The sequence below is a fragment of the Lates calcarifer genome, linkage group LG15 (genome assembly GCF_001640805.2).
Source record: "Lates calcarifer isolate ASB-BC8 linkage group LG15, TLL_Latcal_v3, whole genome shotgun sequence".
Lineage (NCBI taxonomy): Eukaryota > Metazoa > Chordata > Actinopteri > Centropomidae > Lates > Lates calcarifer.
This window is the reverse complement of record NC_066847.1, coordinates 1-13,598: the sequence shown is the minus strand read 5'-3', so window position 1 is coordinate 13,598 and position 13,598 is coordinate 1. Positions and strand designations below refer to the sequence as shown.

Here is a 13,598-nt window from a genome sequence, read left to right as displayed (position 1 = left end):
TGTGACAGGAACCACTGAACAAGTGAAGAAGAAATGAAGAAACAGTTTAATCCTCTTCAGATTTAACATGAAAATCACATTCACTGACCAGATTCTTCTCAACATGAATTTTTCTTTTTATGCTTTTTGGTTTCTGAATCAGAAGCTGTCAACACGATAGGAAACACACATGAACTGTTTAACTTTATTGTTCCCAAGGTGAAAAAACACAAAATACACACATCACAAAAAAATACATCAAATACAGATAAGAACGTGAGTCAGGGTTAATTTCATCATCACTGCTTAAATAACCTGTCAGGCTTTTAATGTGAAAGGTCGGGAGGAAAGGAACCTTTTCAGAGAAAAGATTTTTTAAAATGAATGACTCAAACTGAGTGAACACACCTGCTGCCAGACAGCACAGGTAACTACAGGTGTAGTTTCCTGTTTCTCAGTGTTGCAAAATGAAAGCAGCAGTTTGTTCTCATTTAGTATGTTCAGTACATCCAGGTTTGTACAGGTGTGTCAGGAGGTTCAGCGGGGCTGATAGACAGGTGGGGGGTGGGGTCACCCCTGAGCTCTCTCTCCAGTTTCAGGGTCAACGACGTCATTGAGTTCTGAAACCGTAAGAAGAAAAAACTTCACGACGAATCATATTTAACAGTTTGTTGTCAGAGTTTGGTCCCAGACTGACACTGTGTCAGTACGTAGTCAAAGCCCTGCTGGCTATGTCAGTGTTTAGTCATAGCCCTGCTGACCGTGTCAGGATATAGTCTCCGTAAAGCTTGAAGTTTCATCAGAGAAAAGAAGAAAATCTTCTTCAGTTTCACCTGCAGTTTTGAACATGTTCAGAAAAGACTTTTTTCACACACCAGACTGTAGCCTCACCCATAAAGTCCTCAGCTCTGTTCTCTGGGTTCTGCTGGTTCTGGAGGTTCTGAAGGTTCTGGTTCCTTGCAGCAGGAGGATCCTCCTCCATGTGAACATCTGCAGGTCAGCCAGAAAAATCAGCAGAAAAATTAATGGAGTTTGGTTCAAACCAGTTCAGTCTGAGACTTACTCGTACATGGGTCTAGATAAGAACCTCTGGGTTCTGAGTCTCGTTAGTTTTTACTGTTTTTGCTCATAAAAATGATGGAACAGAAAACACAGGTGGAGGTGAGAGTTAAAAATGTCTGGTGGATTCAGTCCAAATGCATGTCCAAAAACATCAGGTGAGAAACCATCATTTTTATCAGGATTTCATATCGCCACCCTCTTAAAATAATTGCCTAAGTCATTTTTTCAGATTTTTCAGGAAACACAAAAATTGAACCACTAGTTGAATATATGATATTTACTAACAATTTTAATCAAAACAGTTATAACAACAGATGCCTATTGACATACAAACCAGAAGGTCAGTCAAACATGGAACATGAGAGACTTAAATAACTTAGCAAATTAAAACTAAAAAAGTCACAGTCTTGACATAGGCAATTATACTAAAGGGGTAGAATGACACGATCTGTTTAACTGAAGATGTAGGCAATTTTACTAGAGGTGGCCAGCATCATGAGGAGATGATTTAGGAAAAAAAAAATCATTTTTGTAAAAAAAATGACTTAGGCAATTATTTTAAGAGGTGAGTTTCTATGTTTGTGACTTATGTTGTTGAAATCTGTCTTTACAGACAGAGATGAACCAACAAAGAAAAAACAAACTTACGACAACGAGAACTTGTGAACAGCTCAGATGAAAACCTGAATATCTTCGACTGAGTATTTTCCTTTTATTTTACAGATCATGTGATCCATTCTGTTTTTTTTAGTGGATGAATCTGAAGTTTCTGCTGTGATAACCCTGATCTCTGCAGGAGGTTCAGGTTCAGATTCAGATTCAGGTTCCGATCCAGGTTCAGGTTCAGGTTCAGGTTTAGGTTCAGGTTGTTGTTCTGCAGCAGTGATCACCTCTCAGCATCGTTCTGAGTTCAGATTAAATTTAAATTCTGAAATCGTTTTTTTCAGACTCAACACGTCGAGTTCAGACTGAAACTCAGGATTAATCCTCTCTGAATCTGAATCTGAACCTGAACCTAAACCTGGAAACTCAGTCATCAGGAAAATCCTTCAATCATGAGTTTGACTTTTTTAAGGAGGAATAATGTTTGAATCTGTAGAAGTGAACCAAGTCTGATGGTTCTGGTTTCAGGAATTGATGAGAACGTGACATCAGGTCCTGGACGTTGTTGATGTTTATACACCTGTAGTTTACAGTGTCAGGTAACTTTATTTAAACACTCATCAGTTCACAGACGTTGTCTCAGACTGAGAACAGTCGCTGCTTCACACAAACTTTTACAATAAGAGAGTCAGTGATCAGATTTTATCTGCACTGGTCCTGAAACTTTCTCTGCTCTTCAGCTTCTGTTTTCATCAGTGAAAAAACTTAAATATTTCACCTTGTTGCAGGTAAACACTCACCTGTGGCTGCCTCTAATTGGTCAGATGGACTGACACCGGACAGAGGAGGAAGAGGCTGTGAGCAGACCGTGCTGATTGGCTGGTTTGAGGTGGGTAGACCGACATTGTCCCAGTATGAGCCAATAGGAGCAGAGGCTGCCGCTGACAGTGCTGCTCAACAGGAAACAGGAAGTGATGAGAGGTCAGAGGTCAGTCTGAGTGGGAACCATGTGGTTACTGACGGTACTACAACTAATTAATATAACAGAGAACTGTGTTCAAAGCAACAGGGGGATTTTCTCTGTATGAATCAGAAATGTCCAACTGTGTCAACAGGCCGTGAATGCAGCATTCACCAGAACCAGGAAGTATTGTGTAGATATGTCAAACTCATCCTGAGTTTTACCTGGAAACTATTTTCAACTCTCAATAATTACAGATGAATGAGGAGACAGAGAGTTTTCAGTTTCTAATGTTTCTAGTGTTACTTCAGACCCTTGTGTTTGTTTCCTTTGACACAATTGACACCAACAACACAACCTCTCTTCAAATGATTCAGAAGCTGTTTGACTAAACGTCACCTGGTGTTGATGGAGCACAGGTGAGCTGTCGATCACCACCAACATCACAGTCTGTAACAGAATCAATCTGAACTGATGATCATGTGATCACACAATGATCCAACCTGAACCTCAGAGTCTCACTGATGTTAATGTGTTCACACATTGGCTGAATGTTGCTGTGGAGACTATTTTTAATCTGAGAATCACCTGTAACTCCATGGTTAGCAGGAGGCGGAGGAGGAGGTGTGATGGCTCTTCACCTGGACCTGGTCTCCTCTGCAGCCTCCTTCTCTGACAGACCAGCTTACAGCTGTGGTTCTTTTATTCACCTTTAGTTACTTCACTCTTTAGTTACACTGGTTCAGTTACTGTTTTTGTCACAGTTAGTGAGCTGACCTGTGACAGGTGTTAAACAGATGTCAAACAGGTGTTAAACAGGTGTTGAACAGGTGTCAGATCTGTGTCCTGATGAAGAGGCAGTGATATTTTCAGTCTGTCTCTGTCTTCATGTCTTTATCTTTGTTTTCGTCTGATGTTTGATCTTTGTCAGTAAAACATGTCGCTCTACTGTCAGTACACCTGTCCATGTTTGGGATTGATCCAATGTTGACTTCCAGAGGTGATCACTTTCATCACATGACCGCTCAGTGAGACTGTGATCGTCAGGTTTAATGAATCCAGATAATGAAACAGTTTCCAGACTCAGAGGTGTTACGGTGTGAAATATCTGATCTTTAGCCCTCAGCTGGTTTTAGAAACATGACCTAGTTGGACTGTTGGGAGCACTGGGATGTAACAGCCCTGTCAGTCCCCAAAAAAAACAAACCCTATTTGTTAAACCATAAACATCACAATCAATTTGTTTAAATGTTTTTATTCATTTAAAACTGAAAGAGTTTGTTTGTGGAGTGTTAATAAACTCCAGTTTGAATGTTTGTTAACCAGAACACTGACAGACACAGCCTGCCACAGCTGAATCTTTATTTAAACTATTAAAAGATGAATGGACTCACCGTATGTTTGTCTGCGGAGCTTCCTGAACGGACAGTTTTCTCTGAGTCGCAGTAAACATGACTTCCTCCTCACAGGAACAGACTCCATCCACAAACCTTCAGCCTTCAGTTTCTGAATGAGTTGATTCTATAGAGACAAACTGTTTCCTTCAGTTTAAAACCCCCGTCTGTCCACAGACACTTCTGTTAACAACAACACTGGGTGTGTGTCAGCAGTGTCTTCCTGCACACACCTCTACATACCTGGGCTTTCAAAACAAAAGCCCTGCCTGCAGTCACAGAAACAGCAGCTGCTGCCTGAAGAAATCAAACTGTATCTGATCCAAACAAAGATCTAGAGAAATAAGCCCAGTTTTATTGTCAACTTCCTCTTTAAATGTTCCTCTTTCATCTGACTGCTGATCTCAGATCTGTTTCACTCTGAAGTTTCTGTTCAGTTTTCACTTTAATACAAAACTCTGCAGCTAAGTTTTACAGTCGACTGTAAAAATAACTTTCGCACCATTTTCTTTTTATATTTAAAAAATAAATATGAAGGTTTTTTTCGATTTCAAAGATGATGTTTGTTTCAGTTTCTGAAAAATGTTCCTGATCTTTTTTTTCAGGTGTTTTTACTGTGAACATCTGTGTCATTGATCTGACTCACCTGTACAGTGTGTTATACATCCATCCATCTGTGTGTGTGTGTGTGTTAGACAGAGCCACTGAGGTTTAGGTTCGGTGCTTTTATTCTGAAGGCAGACAGGCAGTATTTCCTGTCAGTTTGGCATTTGGTGTCATCTTTCTGTTTTTCTGGTTGAACTGGCCTGAGTGACAGTGTCATGTGACTCAACAACAGATCGTTCAATGATCCTCAACCAATGACTGATCAGATCACTGACTGATCAATAATCAACAAAATTTTTATTTTAATGAGTTAAAGTTTGTGAAACAAAACAAAGTCTGATGTGTTTAATCAACAGCCATAATAATATTTTTACAATGTCACAGTGTAAAATAAAATGTGTTTAAATGTATTTTATTTAATTAGCTTTAAAGAGCTGTTTAAAGCTGTTATAATCAGATATGTGAGGGTCAAAGGTCACAGGGTTCAGGAACAGGAAACTTTCAGAGATGGTGAATCAGTTGACACTTTTTATTCAAGACTCCACATCCTGTTTGTAAATCTGTGAATCTTTAGAGGAAGAAGAAATGTGATGTAAACAGTCTCTACTCTGTGAACATGGTTCAAATAATCTATGACAAACTTTAGCTCCAACATCAGGATGAAGGATTTCTGTCTGATTCAGTGTAAAGCCAGTTCACAGGACGATGGCTGAAATTACAAATGACCATCAGGTGTCACTGTTTTTTTTTTTTTTTTTTACTATGAATTCAAATCATCCATCCATCTTCTTCCATCTCCAGGTGCTAATATTACCTGTGGCTGCTGGGACTCGACTTTTTATCATAATACTATTAATAATAATCAACTTTATTTATACAACACTTTCATTAATAATATTACAAAGTATTTTGCTGAAAGAACTAAAATAAAATGGTGATGAGACCAAAGAACATGAGCACAGAGGAAGAAAAATAATCCACTGAATGAGATTAAATCAGAATAAAACAGTATGAATTATTAATCTGTGCTGAGATTAACCAGTCAGCTCCTGTCTAATCCTCAGCCAATCAGTTACCTGTTAATTTTATCTACAGCCCCAGCTGAGCCCCCACCCCCCATCACGTTCACATGGTGCCAGGAAATGAAAAGGTTGAGACGCATAAAATAAGCAGCGGTCTCGTCGTTTTCTGCAGGAGTCGGTCACAGATCAATAAGGCTCGAAACATTTCAGCCGTAGGAAGGTTGTGGTTTTTACAACTCCTTGAACGCCTCACAGCGGGATAGGTGAGTGACGTCACGCATCAAACGCGTTAATTGGTCGCGTGGAGGCGGCTTTGAGTTCAAAATGTTGCGGTGGAACAGACTGAGTCCAGACGGAACAAGGGAAGGATGAAGACACCGGGTCCAGCTCCGCTCAGAAAACTCTCAGGTGAGTCGGCCACGTTAATGTCATGTCAGGTGTGTGAGCGCGTGTCCGTGTCATGTTGAACTGTGCGCGTGTTTTTAAACTGTGTAACAGCAGAGACTCAGACTGAGCCTCTGTTAGCTTCATTAGCTCTGACTCTGATTTACCTGGAGAAAGTGATGTAGGTAAAAACAGGTTCAGTCTGTTTCACCTGTGCACGTGCAGCAGCAGCAGCAGCAGCAGCTTCAGGTGAGTGTGGTTCAGCGGCTCCATGTTTCTGCTCTGACTCTGTCTGTGATAATGGACATCAGCTATTGATTGATTTGGGTTTATGGTGCTGCTCTGGCGTCAGTGTGATCATCTCCTGATGGTTTCCCGCGCTGTGGTTCGCGGTCTCTGAGCAGCGTTCACCTGATAACATGGCAGCCGGCCGCCACGCGGACGCCAGGCAGACAGTGTGTGTGGCCTAAAGCATGCCTTGTGATGTGTTGAGGGAGCTTTAACAGAGTGAACAGACTCCGTGTCAGAGCAGTGAGGAATGAATTCTCTGCTGCTGTTGATCAGCAGCTGATTGACAGACGAGGTTTTCATTTTCCGTCGTTCACAAACTCAGTTTGACTTTTCAAAGAGAAAAAATGAGCAAACTGTTTCTGCAGGACCAGGAAACATCAGAGGTTTGAGACCAGACTTACATTCATGTTGTTTTTTCTTTTTAATGAACAGAACTGGAAAAGAAAAGAGACTCTGGGACAAACTCCTCCAACTTCAGGAAGAACTTTGAACCTCACACAGGAAGGTAAGACACACCTGGAAGCTAGCTGTTAGTCACCAGTTAGCATAGCATTAGCATGAATGTCATTTGAAGTGGTCAGTGTGAGCATAGAGCTGTAATATTCAGTTCATTAGTCTGTATATAATCTCTCCAACAGCACAAAGAGAATTTAAAGGTGATGAAATGATCAAACTGTCATAGACTTCAGACTTTACTCACTAACTTTTCTCTTCTTTTTCTTCCAGGTAGATCTACGAACCAGTAAGTCTCATGTTTCTTTTTATTCTGTCTCTCTGTTGAAGGTGTCATGACTGTCTGTTTAATCAGCTTCAGGTGTTTGTGGTGTTGTGTCTTTGTTCGGCTACCGTTTTGTTACTGTTGTTTTCTGACAACATGTCTTCCCTCTGTCCAACATGGCCACCTGTTCATTTGGCTGTCTTCTCTCTGTGAGGAACAGCTGAGCTGTTAACGGTGTTGGACAGATGTCCTCAACACAATCAGAGCATTTAGTGATCTTGTGTTGTTTGGACAGTGTGTTTATTCAGAGGACTGCAGAATGTTTGGAAGCTGTGGGAAAGATTCAGTTTGTCTTTGTGTGCAGTAAAGAAAAGACTGACTGTCTCTGTTAGTGATGGTGAGACCAGGAAGAATCAGGTGTTGGATCTGAGCTGGACTGATGTGGTTCAGAGTGTGAACAGACTGAGACAGGAGGGTTTTATCTTCACTGATCTGATGATGAAGGCAGGAATGTAATGTGTTTGATGTTGTGTTAAAGTCAGAGTCTCTAATCAGCCTGCTGACTGTTTATTGAAGCTGTGTTGTTGCTGCTGCGCTATTAATGTTTTTTTTTTTTTCTTTTTTTTTTTTTTTTTTTTCTGTCTGATCAGCTTGGATCAATATCTCTGCACTAACTTTTCCTTTCCAGGTGAATCTACAGTCAGTGAGTCTCATTTTCTCTTTAACTCTATGTTGTGTTGTTGGAGGCTGCTGTGCTGCTCATCTGTCTCTCTGTACCTCTGAACACTTCACCTAACTATTACTGAGACTTAAACTCATGTTTGTTTTCTTCAGTAGGCATGAAAATGAAAAATTCCTTATGACTCCTAACAGTATCTGTTGTAATAATCCTGATGATTAAATGTGTTTCAGATCATTCAGTCCTACTCTAGACTTGTTCTATTTAGACTGTAATAAAACCTGAGGTTGTGTCTGTTTAACTCTAACTCTGAGTAGAAAATTCCTTGATGCACCATCACAAACATTTCCACCATGTTGTTACAGTTGATCACTTTCAATGTTTAGAACTAAAGTGTAGAAACCTGTGAATGAGGTTTTTAACCAGATGTGACCTTTGATAGAAACTGTCAAGCTAACATGATAAATAACATGAACTCCTGTTCCAGTGATAAACAGCAGCTGCACAAAGAGACATGTGACCAGTGACTGTGTCCAGAAACATCAGCTGACAGCTCGGGTTAGACTTAAAGCTCAGTGTTACTGTGATTAAAACTAACAGACTGTTTACTGCTGCAAAAGATCCAGATTCAGATCTTACGTTCTGTGTGCACATGTCCTGACAGTCAGTGATATTTGGACCAAACCTTTCCACATTTTTCTAATGTGGCAATTCGGAACCAGGATTCAATGAACCAGGACTTGTTAACACTACAGAGAACGAGGTCAAATGAGTCGACTCGCATCATAAGAAGGCAAGGCTTTTCTCCTTCCCCTTCTTCTCTGTGTGAAAGGAAGTCCACGCTGTCAGTACAGTTACTCAGTTTTTAGAGGAAAAAGGAAAAAGCCTAGTTCTTCTAGTCCACGTACAGATCATGGACTCTCGGAGTTGTGCGCCATAGTTGTGCAGTTTCCAAAACCAGACAAGGATCCATCTGGTGTTGTGAATCAGCTGACTGTGGTATGCTGTTGTTATGATCTTAGTGTTTTAGGGACAGATTTGGTGATATAGATCAAACTGTAGCTTTAAATTCAGTCCAAACGTAGGTGACTCAGTCAGGACTTGTCCACACACAGAACTTAAGATCTGACTCTGACATTGCTGGGTTACAGTGTCTCTGAACTACTTCTGTAGACGAGCTGTTCAATCACGTCAGAAGTCAGATGTGTAGACAGAGACTTGTAGACTTGTAAACACTGTGTCGATGAATCTGTTTGAAACATTTGGGTGAATCTGGTTCAAACATTTCAGGTTGTTGCTTTGTCAGTGGTCTGTTGCCTCATCTTACAGGCAGTTTGTCTCTTTGTCTCTCTGTGTCTGTGGGGTGTTCAGGGTCAGGTAAACAGCCTAAACGGCTACATGAAGTCGGGTATCTTGACAGTCGGGGGGTTTCTGTGATGATTTCTGGGGAAACTCTGTCCATCTGAGATTGTTTTGAGACAGCTGGTTAGTTTTGTCTTTGTTGACCTTCATCTGTGATAAATGAATTAGAATGTTCAGCTGCTCCTGATGATAAATGTGCTGTTTGATGTGCACTGAACATAACTGATGGTTCTACGTTTTCTCTTATTTAGGTTATAGTTGAGATAACCTTAATTAACTTGAGGAGCATTTATTGTTTTCAATATTTCCATTTAACATTTAAAGTAACTCTGTTTAGTCCCTCGTTACTCCTCAGCTCTTAGATAATGGCCTGCTCATAAGTTATTTGTTCTAGGTGAGTGGTTTAAATTATAGAGCATAACTATCTCTTAATTTGATGTAGACTGATAATTGACTGTTACTGCATTTGAATTTGGTTTTCTCCAGTTGTTCAGCCCACAGATGATGTTTTGTTATGAATACATTAAAACCTGAGTGATGTTGCCAAATAAAATTGAAAATCCTCTAAGTCAGTTGTTTTGCCTGGTTCCAGCATTCCATCGTCAGATGTTGGAGGTACATGGACAGGCTAAGTATAGATAGATTTGAGATCCTTTATATTCAGATAGTTGTACTTTTTTATTTATTTATTTTTTTTTTTATTCTGTCAAAATCATCACCATCCATAGTTTCCTACTAATTGTAACTTCAGCATTAAGTGGATTTTGAGTTTAAACTCTGTCTTGTCTTTTTCTGCCAAGTTGAATTCCAGCTTGAGTCTCTGAGTTCTTGTAATCCAGGTGGTCCAAAATTTCATACCCTTATGATTTTTAGTTGTTTTTTTTTTTTTTTTTTTTTTTTTCTTGGAGTGTAGGGAGGCCTCCCAGCAGGGGAATTTATCCCACCCCTGCAAAGCGTTAAGTCACTAGGGTACAGTATCATCAGTCGCTGATCTTCACTGCAGCAACAACTGACCCTGGGATATTTTGATCAGTTTCATACGTTCATTAGATTGTCCTCGGACCGGTTTATTGCGCAGTAGGCAGTTTAACAGGCAGGAGTGCGTCTGGATTCTCTGAGAGGGAGAAAGTCTGGCAGACAGAGACAACTCAGATGATTCTGAAACTGTTGATGGACACTCAGTTTGAGTATATTTAACTTATGAGGACATAAAAAAAACTTAACTGATGTCTCTGGTGAACCAGGTTGACACCATATTTTACAGTTTGTTCCTATGGAGTTACTTCCTATCAACAATAGAAACATTATGCTGTGGGCTGAATTCAGAAGGTCTTAAGGTTAACAGGTGTTGTGTTTAATAAAAACAGAGGATACAACTTTAGCTGTTACAACTTGCTTTCAATGGTGTATTCACATCATTTACAATGAAAATTGGAGTGGTCTTTTGATTGTTGCAAATCCTTCCACATAGACAGCGTTTTCTGTATCTGCATTAACATTTTTTTTTTTTTTTTTAAACCTCTTACTGACTGCATCATACAGAGTGACAAATCCCATCTAGAACTGACAAAGTTGTGACATACTCAAAGTATTATGCCAGTAGAAGCAGTTGTTGTCCAGATGATTAGAATGGATAAATCTGTAGGAATAAGTTGTTACTGTTTGCCTTGTTTGACTCTTTGACCTGTCTTGGCATTGTTTCCGTTCAATCTCAGATGGACAGACATGGGGGGTGGGTTTATGTAGGGGCTAGTCAGAACAGTGCGGTGGCATTGCTTTCCACTGCTGCAGCTGGTGTATTGCTGAAATGTCGGTTTCTTCTAGACTGGTGAGTAAAAACCTGTTAAAGATAATATTGTCTATGTAATATCAGATTATTTTTCACACCAATCTGCAGTAAAACTTTTTGTGTCCATTATAGTTTTTAGACCACCTCCCTATTCCTGTAATGACCCTCATTCTCAATGTGTACTAAAGAACACATACTTGTCTCTGATGTCCAACCAATGCAAAGGTCCACACTATGTGTTTACATATATTGTACAGTGGTACGATTTTAATTTCTAAATACAAGGACTTGAGTTTATGCAGAATTAGGCTAATCCACTAGAACCCTGAGTCATTGTTAGTTGATAGATGACATGGAAATGAAAACATCTAATTGTACTTCTTGGATGAATAGTTGCAGGGTGCCATGAGGTGATGGAGGCTGCAGTAGGTTCAGCAGATTCTTGTGCAGCCAGATCAATTGGGGTGGGATGCTGTGGCCCAGAGAAATTGTGTCCTGGATGTCTCTGAAGGACAGGAAGTCCGAGCTGTACCATTCCCCTCTTGATGTTGATGATGCCTTGATGTCACAGTTCACCGATTAAGATAAGTTACTTTTTCCAAATATATTATTTACTTCTGTTTGGTCCTTTTTTGGTTTTCTGATGCTAATTGATTTACTGATACTAATTGATTATTATTGTCTGTCTTTGTTTGAGTCAGATGTCCAAACTGAAGGAGGATTGACTGTGGCTTGACCTGAGCTGATGCCTTGCCAACCAAAGGATGCAGATGCCTGCTCAGCCCCCCGGTGCCATCAGATGTGACAATGCTGCAGCACCTGGTCCCTCCTACCTCCATGGGCTCTGATTTATATTATGTTATTCTTAGTGTATTCTGTTTTATTAGATATTATTTATGATGTACATGAGAAATAAAACTTTAAAAAAATGGAAAAATTCCAATGAAAACTTTAAAAACCCAAATATTTAAAAACTTAAACACAAAAACTTAAAAATGTATTTGAAAATTAAAAAGCAACAGCTCCACAAAAACAAAACAAAATTTTAAAAACAAAAACCTAAAAAAGCCAAACACCTAAAACAAAAATGTCTGACATAAAACAACAGCTTAAAAAAACAAACCTTGGAAAACCAAATAGGAAGTTAGAAACCAAAACTCCAAAAACTCAAAATTTAAATAAAGGCAAAAACTCAAAGCCACACTTGACATTGCAAACATTTAAAAACATAAAAACCCAAAACTCAAAAACAAATATTTAAAAAAAAACTAATCCCAAAAACCCATAAACATAAAACCCCAAATTTAAAGACCTAAAAACCTAATACTTAAAAAAAAAAAATAAATAAAAATCAAAACATTAAACATATTGTAAAAAAAATTAAAAACATCAAAAATCTAACCCTCTAAAGAATTCAATGAAAAACTAAAATCTTAAACACAAAATGCAAAAACAAGTTATGTACTTTTTAGTATTTTATTTCTCATGTATTTCTGTTTTCTATTGCATTTTTATAGACCCTAGATTCTTACATCTATAATCTTTATTCTCATGAATGATGTGTGTTCCTGTGTTTGAAGTAAAATCATTGTTTATATCTTAAGTTGGTTGTTTTTCTGGTCTTATTTTTCCTCCTTTAAAGTTTCATGAGGAACTGGTAATGTTGCTAATGGTCCAGAAAGATTCCCTTATAAAGCTAAACAGAAACTTTAAACCTGAAATTTAAGCCAACAACTGTAAAACGTATTTATCTGAACAAAAAAGGTAAAGCCTAAAACTTTACAACTAAAAACATAAAACTTGTTCCTTTTTAAAACCTTAAATCTTTAAGTTTAAAGTAAACCTATAAACTTTAAGAATGTAAAACATCACATAAAAAAATAAAGATTTCATAAGACATAACTTAACTTTTAATTTTCTCAATACAAATTGCAGATTTTGTACTCATGTTAGTAGTAAAAGCAATTTATTTTGCTGCTTTGATCCTTTTTTTTTTTTTTCTTTTTTTTTTTAAAAACTCTTAGGGTTAGGGGATAGAGGGTTTTAGCCAGAAGTGCCAGGGGGTGCACTTGGTTTTTGGCGAATAGCTTTGTTTGTGGTGGTGGCAGAGTCATGAGACCCACATGCTTCCCCACTAATTCCATGATGGGCTTTCCAACGGCACCAGCCACGAGTCTCTCTGAGCTTGCGTTACTGAGATACGCTCTGTACACTCTCTGGGCCTCATATATGGGTTCAGCCTTAGCGAGAATTCACTCTGGCTGAGGTTTGTCTATGATAGAGGGTTTTAGCCAGAAGTGCCAGGGGGTGCACTTGGTTTTTGGCGAATAGCTTTGTCTGTGGTGGTCGCAGAGTCATGAGACCCACATGCTCCCCCACTAATTCTATGATGGGCTTTCCAACGGCGCCAGCCCCATGTCTCTACGAGCTAGTGTCGCGAGCTACAGCGATATGGAGGGGGGTGCAGTTGTATTTTGCCCAATAACTTTGTTTGTGGTGGTCGCAGAGTCATGAGACCCACATGCTCCCCACTAATTCTATGATGGGCTTTCCAATGGCGCCAGCCCCATGTCTCTACGAGCTAGTGTCGCCGAGCTACAGCGATATGGAGGGGGGTGGCAGTTGTATTAGGGTTAGGGTTAGGGTTAGGGTTAGGGTTGGGTTAGGGTTAGGGTTAGGGGTTAGGGTTAGGGTTGGGTTAGGGTTAGGGTTAGGGTTAGGGTTAGGGGGTTAGGGTTAGGGTTAGGG

At 39.4% G+C, this 13,598-nt stretch overlaps 1 long non-coding RNA gene across 1 annotated transcript; it reads left to right on the top strand.

Annotated features, from left to right (window-relative positions):
• The first annotated feature begins 5,748 nt into the window (after positions 1–5,748).
• LOC108884697 (uncharacterized) lies at positions 5,749–8,082 on the top strand. Its single transcript, XR_001961095.2, has 3 exons — positions 5,749–6,035; positions 6,735–6,807; positions 7,029–8,082. It is a non-coding gene; the product is annotated as an uncharacterized LOC108884697 (long non-coding RNA).
• The last annotated feature ends 5,516 nt before the right edge of the window (positions 8,083–13,598 follow it).